Source organism: Neofelis nebulosa, chromosome 8, assembly GCF_028018385.1.
Source record: "Neofelis nebulosa isolate mNeoNeb1 chromosome 8, mNeoNeb1.pri, whole genome shotgun sequence".
NCBI classification, from domain to species: domain Eukaryota; kingdom Metazoa; phylum Chordata; class Mammalia; order Carnivora; family Felidae; genus Neofelis; species Neofelis nebulosa.
In genome coordinates, this window is record NC_080789.1 from 39,935,445 (window position 1) to 39,952,151 (window position 16,707).

A 16,707-nucleotide genomic window follows, 5' to 3' on the forward strand; every position below is an offset into this window, starting at 1 on the left:
AGAGATCACGTTCATGAAATTAAGATACCTTGAAAGTAAAGAAAGGATTTACATAAGACCATTTTAGCTTGTTTTGTTTCAGTAATTTTTTTTTTTCCTTCAAAGGAATTACTTGTCAGAGAAGTGCTATCCCTTGCCACTAGTGTCTGTCTTTGACAGCAGTGAGACTGTGTTGCAGCATATACACCATATTCTCCCAACGTGGACACAGAAGTCGGAGGCATGCTTGAATAACTAGTACATCTGGCTGTTACTTTGTATTTCCCCCCTTTATTACATTTTCAGAATCAAAAGTAGATAAGCTCTTACATCAGCCACTGTTACCAATATCAAGGAGACACCCACCAAAGATATGTGAACAAAATGAAATGTGACATGTCAATAGGAGACAGACTGTTGTAGGAAAGGACCAGATAATTAAATTTAAGAAGGAACCTGAATTTCGGACTTCTCACAATACAGTGTGATATGGAAGACCCAGATAAGAGTTTGTACTTAAAAACACATGTGGGTATCAACTAATAATGTTTTTTTTTCTATAATAGAACAAACAGAACAAATGGAAGGACAGTATCAACTAGAGAGTCGTGATTTAAATGCCAACGGGTTAGTTGGATTCGTTTTTAAAATCAGAAAAAAACTGCGATAATAGGAACATTGTGGCAAATATATTTTATCACATTGCCTATTATCTCCGTGTCAGAGATTATGACCATTTGAGGACAAAGGCCTCCATCTTTGATTTGTTCCTGCCATAGTGCTTGGCATACGGGAGGGTCTCAGTAAACGAATGAACAGGTAATACCTATTAACCCTCCTCTGAGGCAGCAGGTGAATGGCAAAATTCATAGGCCACAACACATTCACATACATAAGCTCATGTTCAAATAGTATCCAGTGACCCCTCTACCGAATGTGCACAAACCCGAAAACTGATTTTCTGGAATTCAGCTTATTCTCCTATGAATTTCCCAAACTTTCCTTCTAATAGTTCTGATTGTCCCATTTCTGATACTTCAATAGGTCTGTCTATTCCCCATTTTTGGATGATTTAATCCTCCTCCCCCCCCCTTTTTTTTTTTCCTTATTTCATTAACTTTCCAGCACAGTCCTTGCATCAAATATGTTTACATCTGAACTCTTCTTCCTCAGAGATCTTTCTTTCTCTGGGTCTCATTTATCCTAGACACGTTCTGTTCCTCTGTTTATTGTACTTAACACACTGTATGCAGTCTCCAGCTAGGCTGTGAAACACTCAAACACATTGATCACATTTTATTCATGAAAAATTCTAATGCCTAATTTAGCTCCTGTCACTTAGCAAATGCATTTCAAATAACTTCATCCAGTGCCTTCCCCAGCTGGGTCACTCGATAGGTCAAATGATGGTTGTGAGCTTTTAAAAAAGAGTATTGGAGTTAGTAAACAAGAAAACTGTGTCTTGTAGACAGGCAAACTAAGGAGCCAGTAGACGTAATCCTTGTGATATTATCTAATTTTCCTGTCCATGTTCCAATTTATAACATTTAGAACCCATAAGCCCAGAAATATATGTACATTTTTCACAAGAAAGGTTTTTATTTCTATCTTGGCTGATAGGCAAATGATTAATTTTAACATTGTAAAAACATAGGACAAATTGCAGGCCATTGTTCGCATTCCATTTTTAAATTAAGAGACAGAGGAAAGCCTAGGTTAATAGCCTACAAGTATAAAAATGTATGTGCACATGAAATCATTATACTCATATGAAGGCGTTTCATAATTAACTTGCTTGTATTTAGTGCCCATCCTTAGACCAATTACCATGGCCAGGAAGGCATAGTCATGTACGTTAACTTATTCTATATTTTGAAGTCAAAAATGTGAATCAAAAAGAAAAAAAATGTCCTGCATGAACAGTGAGGGCAAAAGCTGTGAGGTATTTCAAAGATGAGAAAATCATGGTTAACGAAGATAAAATGGCTATTAGGCAGATCTGCTGAATTTAAGTCTGCAATAAATATACCTAAGATCATAATACCTAGACCTTGTCCCCCCTACTATAAAAACTGGAAGTAACTGGGAATCATGCTGTGAGTGTGTGTATGTCTGTGTGTATGTGTATTATTCTCATCTATGATAAATAATCCTTATAACTGCCAGCTTAAGTTCTGGGTTTTGATTTTCCTTCACTTTTAAAAGCAATTAATTGGTAGGTGATACTCTAGGTGAATGTATGATTTTGTTATATTACAGAGAGAAGGTAAAGATACTTTGAACAGTGGATATATTTTTTGGTGTCACCATCCTGTCCTGATTTTGAGTACCATCTACAAGCCAGTGCCTCATGCAGCAGACATGGATGATTAGCTTCCCAATACAGTCTAGCTTTGTCATTAATGATGGAACCTCAGCCAGAGGAAATGACTCATACTTGTCCTATCAAGTTTCCTTTTGCAAGGAATGGTTTAGGGATGGGCATTTGATATTGCTCTGGACAGGAGGACATTGAGGGAAGTCTGTTGGTAATTTTCTAGGAAAGATTTGCTCTCCAATTACAATAGAGAGCTATGTTTTTCAAAAAGTCCTTTTCTGCCACGCTTCTTCTTTCAGCTACTCTGCTCTCTGTGTTGCTGTGTGGGGACATGATACTTGGATCGCTGCACCAGAACTGCCAACCTGGGGCATATGCTAAGAGACTCTCATAGAGGCTGACCCAGGTGTTTTAGCAATTATCTGCAGAATCAACCCTGGTACTCTCTAAAGCTAGAATTAATAAGTTGACATAAGGTGACATAATAAATGCCACTCATAGTTAAGCAACTTTTAGTAAGTTGGTTTTAATTTGCGATTGAGTTTACTTAATACAAATCTCATCTTGGTGTCTTCGTCCCAGCCTTTTCCCCTGGGAAAGGCTTTTCCCCAGCCTTTTCCCCTTTGCCCCTGCCTCCTGTATCTCACTGCCTATTTGACGTCTCTTGGAAGTCCCATGCGAATGTCAAAACTTCTGTGTAAAGAATAAGATGTGTTTTCTCCTCCCTTACCTGTTCCTGTTTGAGTCTTTCCCCTCACAATAAATGGCTTCACCAAGTTGTTCAAAGAAAAATGTAGGCTAATTCTTGATTTATTTTTTTCTCTCTTGTTCCCCATAACTAATCCATCAACAGCTTCAACTTACAAACTAGGTCTCAAATCTTTTTATTTCTCACCATTATCCTCCCACAAGCCTAATTAAAGCTACTAACCTCTGGTAGTTTCTTTGCCTGGAATACTGCAGTAACTTCCTGCTGCTCTTTGCCTGTACTCTTGACACCTAAATAGACCTTCTGCACTGAAACTAAGATGAACTACTTACTTATTGATTGATTTTTGAAAGAGAGAGCATGAGTGAGCGAGGGGCAGAGAGAGAGGTGGAGAGAGTGCGGGTTCCAAGTGGAGCTTCAACTTCATCTGAAGTGGGGCTCAAGCTTACCACAATGCAGAGACTGAACTCCTGAGCCATGAGATTATGACCTGAGCCGAAGTCAGATGCTTAACTGATTGAGCCACCCAGGAGCCCCTAGAATGACCTATTATAAATAAATAGGTTTATTTATATTTATATTATATTATATTTATATTATATTTATTTATTTATTTAACTTTTAAAAAGTTTTTTTTATGTTTATTTATTTTTGTGAGGGAGAGAGCACGTTGAGTGGGGAGGGGCAGGGAGAGAGGGAGACACAGAATCTGAAGCAGGCTCCAGTCTCCAATCTGTCATCCCAGACCCCGATGGGGGTTCGAATTCATGAACCATGAGATCATGACCTGAGCTTAAGTAGGACGGTCAACTGACCGAGCCACCCAGGTGCCCCTAGAAAGGGCTTTTTAAATTGCCATTTTATGGCATTCTCCTGTTGAAGACCCTCTAGAGGCTTCCCATCAGCTAGGGTAGAAGATCCAAGTTCCTTACCACTTCCCACAAGGCCCTGCATGATTTGGTGACCACCCAGATCCTCACCTTCATCTCTAAGCACATCCCTTCTCTCATCCTTCACTAGTTACTGTGTTGTGTCTATCCAGCTTCTCTTTTGCAGGAGACAACGTCAAGATTCCTTCCTTCACATCCATTAGGAATTTACATGAAGTCACCTTCTCAAAGAGGTTCTGAACAACCTGTGTAAGTACCACCCTCCTATACATGTTAAATTCTCATCTCCTCTGTGCATATCATTAACATGTTTCACATTTTACATGTATATCTTTACTGTATACAAGTCTACGTTTTACATGTAGATCTTGTTTATTGTCTGTGTCCCCAAAAGAATGTACGTTCTATGAAGGCAGTGATTGGGCCTAGTTTGCTCCCTGCTATATTTCCCAATCCCAAGTATACTGCTTGATACATTGAAAAGTATTTGTGGGATGACTGAGTTAATAAGTGACTGAATGAGGATGGTAACAAGTTTGATCTCATGGCCATGTCGAATAGTGCTCTGAACAGTTAATATTGGTTGAATAAATGAACAGTTTCTAATAGGAGGCAGAACATCCCTCCAAGCTCCATTACTGTTTTCATCTGGCAGGATCGTTTACAGGCTGGCTCTTGTTGAGGATTTTTGCATCTCTGCCAAAGCTTTCTTGTGTGTGTCTAGTTTTGTTATTTGAATACTGGTGGTCTCATAGAATGAGGAAGTATTCCCTCTACTTCTATCTTCTAGAAGAAATTGTAGAAGATTGGTACAATTTCTTCCTCAAGTATCTGGCAAAGTTCATTAGTGAACCCATCTGGGCCTGGTATAGGCTGGCTTCTTAGGGTCCATTTTATACATCCCTATGGAAACTGAATATCAACTAGGTATGCAGAGTACTAAAGTCTCCAGTAAATTTTATAGCCCAATAAAAAGAGGCAGCAGGGGCAGGTTTTATATACCCTTAGGGTTCTAGTAGGGACCTTATACACCTGTCTGGAATAAGTATCTAACTAAACGATATAACAAGGAGTAAAACAATGAGCCCATACTCAAGGATCCAGGCTGAAACTTTCTGTTTTCTGTGTTTTTGTTTTTAATATCTCGAAAGAGTTTAATACTTTCTTTACCCAACATATGACCTCATGGGCCCATCAGCCTCAGAACCCTTCTCCTATATGACATATATGTCTTTTTGTCTAGGGAAAAAACAGGACTATTTAGAATAAAAATATACTTGAGGTCAGAAACTCATTGAAAGAAAACAGCTCAGAAAGGCTGCCTCCACATGTGCACTGATGATAATTAACACAATGCCTTCCCAGTGTTTGTTGAGAAATGCTTCCTTGAGCATAACTGGCTCTAAAAAATAGTTCCAGAATATTTTCAACAGTGGAAGCATTTCTAAAATCTAAGATGACTGCAGTGAAGGAAAACACTCATTTGGATATAAATTCCAATACATGAGCTTTCTTTAAGACACCAGTTTTGTTATTTCATGGTCATGCTTCATAAAACTTCAGTGTTTCTCTATCCTGCATTGTGGCTACTTTCTAATAAGAAATACCAGCCCTATTAAGGCAATTTTCCACCTGTATTCAGAGACTGACAATATGGATGGCGTTCTGGGAAAAAAGAAGGATGTGTATTTAATCCTTCATGTGTATATGGAAAGCCACTCACCACAGTCCAGGATCTTATTAGACAAAGACAAACAGAAAATCAAACAAAATTTATAAACTAAATTTCAGCATCCATATCAAATAAATGTATAATTAATTTCTACAAGGTAACAAATGTGGTTTTAGGACATGAATGGAAAAGCTTAATGTAGAAGAGTTATTTTTCCCCTGTTAGGAGAAATCTGAATTTCATTATATATAAACAAGAAGTTTCACCAAAGGATACAAAAATACAGATTTGGAGAGGCACATGCACCCAGATGTTTACAGCAGCATTATCAATAATAGCCAAACTATGGAGGGAGCCCAAATGTTCATTAACTGATGAATGGATAAAGACGATATGGTGTGTGTTTGTGTGTGTGTGTGTGTGTGTGTGTGTGTGTGTGTGTGTGTATTACCCAGTCATCAAAAAGAATGAAATCTTGCCATTTGCAACCATGTGGATGGAGCTGGAGTGTGTGGTGCTAAGTGAAAGAAATCAGAGAAAGACAAATACCATATGATTTCACTCATGTGGAATTTAAGAAACAAAACAGATGAACATATGCTGGGGGCAGGGAGGTGGGAAGGGAAACAAACTAAAGAGAGTCTTAGAAAACAAACTGAGGATTGATGGAGGGAAGTGGGTAGGGGATGGGATAGATGGGTGAGAGGTACTGAGGAGAGCACTTGTGATGAGCACTGGGTGCTGTATGTAAGTGATGAATCACTGAATTCTACTCCTGAAACCAATATTGCACTGTGTGTTAACTTACTAGAATTTAAATAAAAATTAAGAAAAACTTTCAGTATAAGAAACCCAATAACTTTTACTCTACCTTATAGATACATAATAAATATATTTAACATTTACTTTCTACATAATAAATAAAAGGAAAGGGAATTTTCAGTCACTACAGTGTTTTAGCTAAAACTCTGCAAACAGTTTTTTATGTTTCATTAAAAAAAGAAGAAAAACTATCAACTAAAAAAAAATTGGGAGGGGAGCACAATAGATTTCCCTAAACTCCCAAGTGTTCTAATGTATCAAAGATGTATAAAGTAAATGGTATATTGGAGATATACAAAAGGAAACTGGAGCAAATATTTGATAGCAATATAAATTCATCTTTATGATGAACACAAAGATTATTTTTTATAAGGTCAGGTACATGCACATAAATCATCTTCCCTACTCCCCAGAGACATTTCTTTCAGTGGTAAAACACAACCTGTTAGATATTTGTATGAATGCTTTTATCTGTATAGAAGAAACAGGTGGGAAAACACTGCGACTTCTGTCCATACCATAATGGAAGCAGAGAGAACCAGAAAAGTATTGGACACTGGGCTACATGAAAATCAGGCAAAATTGCATATAATTTTTCAAACTGTATAGAAATTTCCCTCCTTTTTGTTTTCTTTTAATTTCTCTTACTCTCCAAAGTGCTTTTGTAAAGAAAAACACAAGGACGTTGGGAAAGAAAACTAGATTAGTGTAAAATTTCCTGACTACATACAATTGTTTTTGGATGAATACTTTTTGAAATGCTTTCCTTTGTTGATTTTGATAGAATCTGTAAGGAGAAATTCGGCATCCAAATAAACTTGAAGTGTGCTGACCATAAATCAGTTTAAAAAAGTATTCAAGCAACCAAATTATAAAACTAACCTATAAAACCAAGTATCCTTACATTTATACTCAAAAGTTAAATAGCACTAGATTAAAAATCTCCAATATATTTAGAATTAAAAGTTTTAAAGCAATATAAAGAATACATTATCAAGTCCTCTACCTAGAATGTGCCTATTAATATGAAGGAGATGTGAGGAATGTGAACAGATCACTCCATCCCTGGATGAGTGCTTTCTTGGTTACCAAGATAGAGTCATCATTTCTCCTTCTATGTAACATCAAAACAACTAGTAAACCAGAAGCATTAATCTAGTCAGTCTCTATACTCAGCCACCACTTTGACAGGGAGCCATTTGGGGAAGATATTATTTTCCTAAAGAATTTTTTTTCATGTTTTCCATTGCCCATTTGGAGCATAATAACAAAATCATAAAATAACTTATCACTGCAAAAAGTGTCATGTTGTGCCCATATTTCAGAAAACCTTCAGATTTATTACAATAAGCTTTCCAAGTGCAGCTTCAATATTTATCTGTAAATATGTGAGAGTTAGGGAAATACTAAAAAATGTGTCTTTCCAATGTTGGCCAGAATTGTATTAAAAGTTTCATAAAAGATAAATGTCTGTCTTTTTAAAAAAAATTCAAGAGCAGATTTTAACATTCTCTTCCACAGAACATTACATCATCTCATCCACTACTCTTTTCTATAATTTAAACATGTTTCTCTTCTTTTGAACCTCAGTGTACAATGTTTCTTGGAATGGCATATATTTACTTTAAATTCTTAATCGATGCTTTTATTTATTATTTTAACATCTTGAAATTTGTTTATCCTTTATTTGTTTCACAATAAAGGTTATTTCACAAACTTTAGGTTATTTCACAAACTTTAAATGACTAATTTTGTTGCTCCTTCTATATTTTTACTTTTGATATTCTTCTTCAATTATGGACTTAAATTTGAACTCAGGTCTCCAATACAGTGATCATGCCCAGAATTATTCTTGTTATGTTTCCACTTGGATATCTTAGAATAATGCTCATTTTTAACAGCATTTCATTATTGCCTACCAATAAGGTATTGTGAACTTAAAACTTCATCTAATTTTCTACATATTTGATAAAGAATTTTAATTCACTATTATACAGTGTCTTTCTTTCATGAATATGTTTAGTGTTTTTTTCTACTAACTTCATTCCTTTATTGTTTCCTAATTTATGCTCATCTTAATATTAGCTTCAAGAATTAAATAGAACAGAAATAATATAATAGTCATATATCACTGTCTTGCTCGGAAGCTCTGAATTTTTAATTATCTTAACACATCTGTCCAGGACATAAGAAAACATCACAGGTATATAAAGGACTACAATTGATTTGTAAATTTCTATCTAATTTAAGAGGTAGAAAAATTATTTATGCACATTTGTCTTGATAGTTGCTCTTTTTCTAGGAGCTCGTAAGTTTTTGTGCTGGGTAAAGGCACAGTCTTGCTAAACTACTTACTATTCCATGTTCTTCTGTCTTCTTCACGGAATCACTTGTTTCAATATGGAGATGTTGTAAATGATCATAAGTAGTTTGGTAAGAACTTACTTCAATTATCCCAACAATCTTTTCTACTACTTCTATCTCAGGTTTCCTGTATTTATTAAGTGTGCTGGGCACAGAGATGGCATAAAGTCTAGCCACTAATTTATAAAATTTTCACATTATTCTGGAATATTTGAACAAATTTGGCATTTACATATGTATATATCTAAATGGCTGTGCATTTAAAAAAATGTTTATTTATTTTGAGAGTGTGAGTGGGGGAGGGGCAGAGAGTGAGGGAAAGAGAGAATCCCAAGCAGTCTCCTTGCTGTCAGCACAGAGCCCGATGCGCGTCTCGATCTCATGAACTGTGAGATTATGACAAGAGTCGAGTCCCAACCGACTGAGCCACCCAGGTGCCCCTGGATGTATATTTTGGAATGTACCAGGCTGCATCTAATGACAGTTCAAGAACTAGAAGGATAAACCTAGGAGAACATACAGATTTCACATGTGAAGTTGGTGTTAAGAGAAATGGCAATGCTGTTGCTCACAAAACAAAAAAGGGTAAATGATCAGGACGGTGCCCAGTTTCTACATTTCAAGCCATTTAACTCGCTGTCAAAAGGGCACCTCTCTGGTGCCATTAAATTTTCAAGCCTTTGATATATAAGGATATGCTAGCAATGAATTTGGTCTTTAACAATATTCCATTGATGATGTCTTCTGGTTTAGTGACTTCTAGAATAAACGAGTTTTCATAGCTAAAACATGTACAGCCAGGGTTTCACCAAAATGCAGGGAATATGTACTTTGTTACTCAAAATATTTTATGAGTGCTGACCTTAAGCCATTTCCTGGGAATGCATTTATTTTACTCTTGAAATAATAGTTTATGTAAGTATGGAATTTGAGTTTGCTAGTTATTTTCCTTCAACACTTGAAATTATTTTTTCATTGTTTTTGATTTTCGTTGCTTTTTTATATGCTGTCTGTTCTTATTGATTTTTAAGGTTTTGCATTATTTTTGGTATTCTGTAGCTTTGTTACAATATCTGTGTATGAATTTATCTGGTTTGTGGCTGGGGATGATTCTTTACACGGTATTCATATCTTTCCTCAAATACAGAAAATTCTCGGCTATTATCTTACAGTTAACCATCTATAATTCCTAGTAGAACAGTGGTGTACTTCATTTTACTCCTTCATGTCTCTTAACCTTTCCATACCTTAACACTCTGTGCTCATTCATGAAAATTTCTTCACATATAATTTATAGCCATTAATATTCTCTAAGGCCATTTCTCTTTTCTTCCTAAAAGTTTTTAAATTTGAAAGCTCTATTTTTCTTTTTTAGTTCTTTTTCAAATTTGCTAATTTATTTTTATAAAGTCCTCCTGTTGGTTTCTATTTCTTCCTTTTTTTCTTCACAATCATTTTCCAAAATTTTAGGATTCTAGCTTGTGGTGCCTGCTTATTCTTTGTTAGGTTAAACAGTTCTCATGGGGGGGGGGCTTATCATTATTTGTTTAATTGTAAATCATTTTCAGAGTTTTTTTTAAATTTGTTTTTAATGTCTGTTTATTTTTGAGAGAGAAAGAGGGAGACACAGAGTGTGAAAGGGGGAGGGGCAGAGAGAGAGGCAGACACAGAATCCAAAGCAGACTCCAGGCTCTGAGCTGTCAGCACAGAGCTGGATGAGGGGCTCGAACTCATGAACTGTGAGACCGAGACCTGAGCCAAAGTTGACCGCTTAACTGACTGAGCCACCCAGGTGCCCTAGGGTTTTTTTTTGTTTTTGTTTTTTTTAAATTAAGGGCTATGTTAATATGTTAATTAATTATATGTTAATGTAATATAATATGTTAATATTAATATGTTAATATTAATATGTTAATTTTTAACATATCTGGCTCAGATATGTTTCTATACAAAATTGTTGGTTTCCATTAGTTTATGTACAATTTTGAGGGACTCCTGCACTGTGAATAATATAAATTTAAATCCCATACTGGTATATGCCACAGCCGGGTGTTTTGATTTGTCACAGCTGAGCTACTTTTCCCCCATCATCTAGATTCCTAGGCAGACAAACTCTACTCACTTCCCTGGATCAGTGGGTGCAGTTTTCTTGCTGCTTCATCAAAGAGTAGGACACTCTTCTTGCGTCTTGAATGTATGTGAGATTTTCAGTTCCAGATCTTTAATCAATCATTAGAGTCTTGATAAGGCACCCACCTCTCCCTGTTCAGTCATGACATCGGCTCTTAGTATTTCTGCTTTGTATTCTGCTTTTGAGTTTCCCTTTTTTGACCCTTGAGGATTTTTAAGTTTTTATTTGTGCTGATCTATATGTTTAGAAATATTTACAATAAGTTATGTATATATGAATAGGAGTGGTGAGTGTTTCATCTCAGTTCACCAGAATTGTTGATACAAATTGTGATCAGGGATTAATCTAGATGCATGTAGTAAAATTAGACAATGCTTCAGGTAGTTATGTGTGAATTTTACAGTGTTGGGAAATGGACAGCTTTCCAGAGTTCATTACTATAGCACCCGAAATAATTTTCTAGCCCTCAACATATCCCTGTGTTGTTTCACATTCTTACTGGGTTTTTGAAAATATTCTTCCATCTATTTTAGACATTTCTTACTTTGGTTCTGTTTCTCTATAGGATTATATCAAGTTCTGTCCCATGTTCATGTGAACTAGATAGTATTCTTCTGGGTATATGTTCAAAATATGCTTAGCTGCACATAAGTGGTTAAATGTAGGGCAAAATGATTCTTTAAATGCCTAACAATTGGGAAAAATATATTCAAATAAAAATGAATCAATACTAAATAAAGCAATGAATGCCACAAAAATTTTACTTTTATTAAATTACAATACAAAGTATTTAACTTCTCCATGAAATATTTTATTAGGTGGAAATAAGTATCAGCATAAGCAAATGTAAAAATAATTTGTATTATTAAAGTGGCTCTCTAATTCTATGTTGTTTTTAAATGTTACTTATTTTTTTAATGTTAATTTTTTTGAGAGACAGGGTGTGTGTACAAATGGAGGAGGGACAGAGAGAAAATCCCAAGCAGGCTCCACACTGTCAGTGCAGAGCCCGACATGGGGATTGATCCCATGGATCACAGATCATGACCTGATCAGAAATCAAGAGTCAGGCACTGAACCAACTGTGCCACCCAGGTGCCCCAATGTTATTAGTTTATTTTTAAGTGATAATTAATTTAAGGGAAATTATTAACTAATATCCAATTTCTAAAATGTTTTCAGGATATTGGTTTAATTTCTTATATTAAAAATATATACATTCTTAAAGTTACCATGTATTTTCTTATCTATTTTCTGCTTTAGATCCAGTATCTTTGATTAAGTCATTTTCTTTTCTATTACCACAGTGAATTCTCTGGAGTCTATTGTTGTTTTTATATGCATATAATCCTTATTGAATTCAAAAGTGGCTAGTCTAACTTAATCCATACCAAAGTCACTTTGCCAGGAAGAACAATGGAGCAAAAAGATTTATTCTGATGTGTCCCAGAATAGGACACTCAGTCACTAGAAAATAGAATTAAGAAAAATCTCAGAATCAGAAAAGATGTTTTTTTGTGAATTGAGTTGTAGGGTATTTGATTCCATAGTGGCCACACTGTAGCCATCCTGTCACTATTTGGGCCCAGCTATCTGGATTAGATTTCTCAGGCAATACAGCTTGATCTAATATGTAAATTTAGGCATTCCCTTGTCCTTTCCATTTATGGAAATGTAAAGCCTTAAAAGAGTTAAAATAAATGGATCAGATTTTTTTTTTTTTTTTAGTGCACAGTTGATAACAGTAAGAATCAGTAAGATTAAAATAAAGAGTAGGATCATTGGAAAAAAAACTTGGAGGAAAAGATGTACAGAAAAATATTATTTGAGTTACAGGATAACCAATATTTTAGTGGGTCTGAATATTTGTGTATTTATTCTTTGATAAGGGTCTGCCTCTTCACTAACGTGGAATCACCATGAGAACAGAAACCTGGACCTAGGGCTTAGAAAAGTGATTGGCATAAGAAATGCTTAAAAAAAATCAATCACTGTTGGATAAATAAGTGGATGAACTCGGGCTCCATGGTAGACAAGGTTTTTTGGGCCAAGGGAGAGTAGAAGACAAAGACATATTAATTGAAAAGTGTAGAGACCATCAAACAAGTTTATATATGAAGATAATAGATTATGTTATAGCACTGGTCAAGCAGTTTTGAAGTATCACTTCAAGAGGGAAAGGGGGAGAAAAGCACTTGGGAAATACACACAGGGTTGGGTAGTGATATCATTGGCATCTTATTCAGCTCAGGTTTTCATAACAGTTTTTGAAAGATGTAAAATAGAGATTGAGATAACTCAACACAGGCATAGGCAGTCCTAAGACTGGCCTTTGAATGTTGTCAATGCTCCCTCTTATCCTTTGTTCTTGTTTCTTGAGAATGGAATGGAAAGGGGAGGTTACTTTACATTTAAAAACCCCTTTAATAAACGTTCTTCAACGGAAAAGAAACTATTTCCTTGCCCCGCCTCCCCCAGTGGAATATTCAGAGTGAAGAGAGATTTGAGGAACCTACATGATGAATTCTCTTATGCTTCAATGTAAATAGTAATAATAGTAGAGATTCTGGAAACTTTTCTTTTAGACAGTTTCTGAAAATTTGAATGGATGAAGAATTATAGGCCTTTTTTCCAGGATGGCTTTCTAATTTTTTCTTCTTATACTGCAAATTAGCCTAGTAGTGAGGTTTAGATCAAATAATTTTGAAATTATTATTTTTTCTTTAAATGGAGAATTTTAGCTGTGAGAAAATATTCTGCTTTCCACCTCCAACAGTTGTTCTTTTGGTTAAATGGAAGTAAAGGGGATTCTACATTGGGGGCCGCTGAGATGTCCTTGACATACAAAGAATACAGACAAATACACCCTCATTTGGGCCTTCTTCCCTGGATTATTCATACTCCTGGTCCTCCATCCCCAGGTACAGTAGCTGCCTATTCTCTCAAACCATTCAAATTTAGTGAATAAAAAAATAAAGACAAATAGTAAAATATAAAGTACTAAAATTCAACTAGAACAAAATATTCTTTATAGTCTAATATCTAGGCTAAAGGTAGCTAATACACAGTGAGCATACAATAAATATTTGGTGAATTAAAGAAATAAATGCAGTACAACAATAAATTGGGTCCACTTGGTGCTGAACTTTTTGAAAGACACAGAGGGTAGAGCTCCTTAGAAAGCGGAGTTCAGTAAAGTCTTGAGTAGTAGATTAATTCAGAGGAAAAGCCATTGGTAGAAGGCTGTGAGTGTCACCAGTTCTCTCTTCCCACCATTTCTTCCAGCCCTCTGAATTGAGGATTCATGCTTTGTCTTTGCTTAAACACTGCCTCTGTTCATCTGTTTTCTAAATGAATGTATATGTCTGTATTCATTTAAAATAATTGAATACACCTGTTCCCCTGAGTTACAAACATAACCATGAATGACTATCCTTTCTATTCAATAGCTGCTTAGGGACCCATACTTGAGACCATTTTGCCTCTCATGCTCTAGCTCTACCCAGCATTTCTTCCCTCCATCACCTTTTTCCCTGTTTCAGGAGAATGAGGCTCATGTCATCACCATTTTTTCTGTGTTTTAGAAAAAACCCTACCTTCTCTTTCAACAGTCAAATCTCCTTTCCTTTGGAGCTGTTACTCAAAGTAAACAAGATTTTCAAAACTATGTTATTGAATTGGTTTAATGTTTTGGAATCATAGCGTATTGTTTTGTTTCCTACTATTTTTCACTTCAAAGCTCTATTTTTACAAATCATGATTTGACTATAATTTTGTGGTGTTCAAAAAAAAAAATTAAATCTGAACATCTAACAACATTATTGCATTGTTTTTGTGTGAAAATGCTGTTAGAGCCCCAAATATTTAACTCACAAATTAAGGTTTTGAAACACAATCTTATTGATGTTAGTGTCTGCTTAAGTTGTAAATGTGATCTTTAAAACTACCTGAAAACCAGGGTGCTAGGTGGCTCAGTGGGTTAAGCATCCAACTCTTGACTTCAGCTCAGGTCATGATCTCATGGTTGGTGGGTTTGAGCCCTGCATTGGGCTCTGCATTGGGCTTGGCACAGATAGTGTGGCACCTGCTTGGGATTCTCTCCCAGCTCTCTCTCAAAATAAATAAATAAATAAACTTAAAATCTAGCTGAAAACCAAGAATTATTTTATTTATAAAGGATTCTTATGAATTTGGGAAACAAATTATCCAATCATTTTGGACACATTTGTAAACTAAGTATACCTGAAAGATTTTGAGAGAACTGAAAGCTCACCTAATGTTTATGACTTTTTTTTTTCTTTTAGACCCTTGTCTCAGTGGAATCTATGGTGTAGGAACAAAGAATTAATTTCATTGCTCAAACACTCTCTGTCCTTCTCCTACTGGTTCTACTGTTGCTTTCTGCTCTCATCCAATGGCAGACATAACCATAAGCTGTCTCTTTTCATGGCTCAGAAGACAATTCTTTGTCCTCAACTCCCACTTAAGTGTATAAAGTTGGCAAACAAGGTGTGCTTTGTTTCCACTAAAAAAAAAAAAGTATGAGAAAATTCTCTTACTAAAATGAGACATCATAGAAATGTTCACTTATGAATAAATGGGAACCCTCAACCCAAAAGGTTTAGCTTATTTGCATGAATAAATTGTATTTTCAAACTTCAACACCCATAGGAATTGGCTCAATGGAAACCATAACAAAAGTACATGTTGGAATTCTTAACAAAGTGGTGCTTATTAAACATATCCAATGGTGAAAGAATAACTTGCTACTCAGAAAGCTTTGTGAGACTGAAGATTCAAATGAGAAAATAATGATTGTACAAATTATGAATTTAATACTTTTTACTATTATATACTTATTAGCAACTTTGGAAAGCTTTTAAATTAATAGACATTCATATCCTTGACATCCCTAACACTGATTTTTAAATTTCAATATATTTAATATACATATGAAAGAGGAAATAAACAGTCTAAAATTCCTTGTACAGTCTCAGTAAATATAAATATGTAGGAAACAATTTCAGTGTTTTATTTTTGATATCAATTCTATTTTTGACATCAATTTTATAATGGTTTCCTTTTAGCTGTTTCCTTGCTTTCAAATTGTAGAGTAGAGGTTCTTAAACTTTGGAGTTGATTGGAATCATCTGATATATATATTTAAAATGCTGGTTCTAGAGCCTGCTCCCAAAGATTTTTATTTAAGTCTTCCATGGAACCCAGAAATAAATGTTTCTGTAGGTTGGCTTCAGGTTATATTTTGAGATGTTTCTCAAACTAATTGTTCATAGAAGGCATTAAGGAAAATAAAACAACTGTTTTATGAACTGTATGGTAAGAATCATGCTGCCAGAAAATCAGCAAATGTCCTTCATTATAAAGTTATTGAAATAACCATTTTGCGTTCGCACTGTGACAATTATTTCCCAGGAAACTGAAGTACTTGTGATTTTGGATATATACCTTTTCAGAGCCACTTTAAGAGTCCATGTAAAGAAATTATGAGAATTAGAAGAAAAGTATGTTTGAACAATAACAGCTGTAATCCTACCCTGAAGTTTCATACTGTATGAGAGACAGGACAAACTTTTAGTATTGACTCAGTTCATTCTGAAAAGGTGAAGGTCTTATGATTTATTTAATAAGTCCATGAGTTTATAAGAGGTGGTTTGCTCCTATGTAATTTTAGTATTGGTGACCTATTGTAACCAACTTCCTGCGGAAAAATGAGTACAGAGGCAATATCTTGAGTGAAATAAAGTCCTGAAGACACAGTCTCCTACTCTGACATCCATTCTCTTGTATTTGATGATAATAATA

The 16,707-nt window shown here is 35.2% G+C and overlaps 1 protein-coding gene and 1 long non-coding RNA gene across 7 annotated transcripts in view; one reads left to right on the top strand and one right to left on the bottom strand.

Moving 5' to 3' along the window:
- The window catches only part of SYT1 (synaptotagmin 1), a 558,476-nt gene that overhangs the window by 412,502 nt on the left and 129,267 nt on the right, over nucleotides 1-16,707 (bottom strand). The window lies entirely within an intron of this gene.
- The window catches only part of LOC131519171 (uncharacterized), a 138,729-nt gene that overhangs the window by 43,133 nt on the left and 78,889 nt on the right, over nucleotides 1-16,707 (top strand). The window lies entirely within an intron of this gene.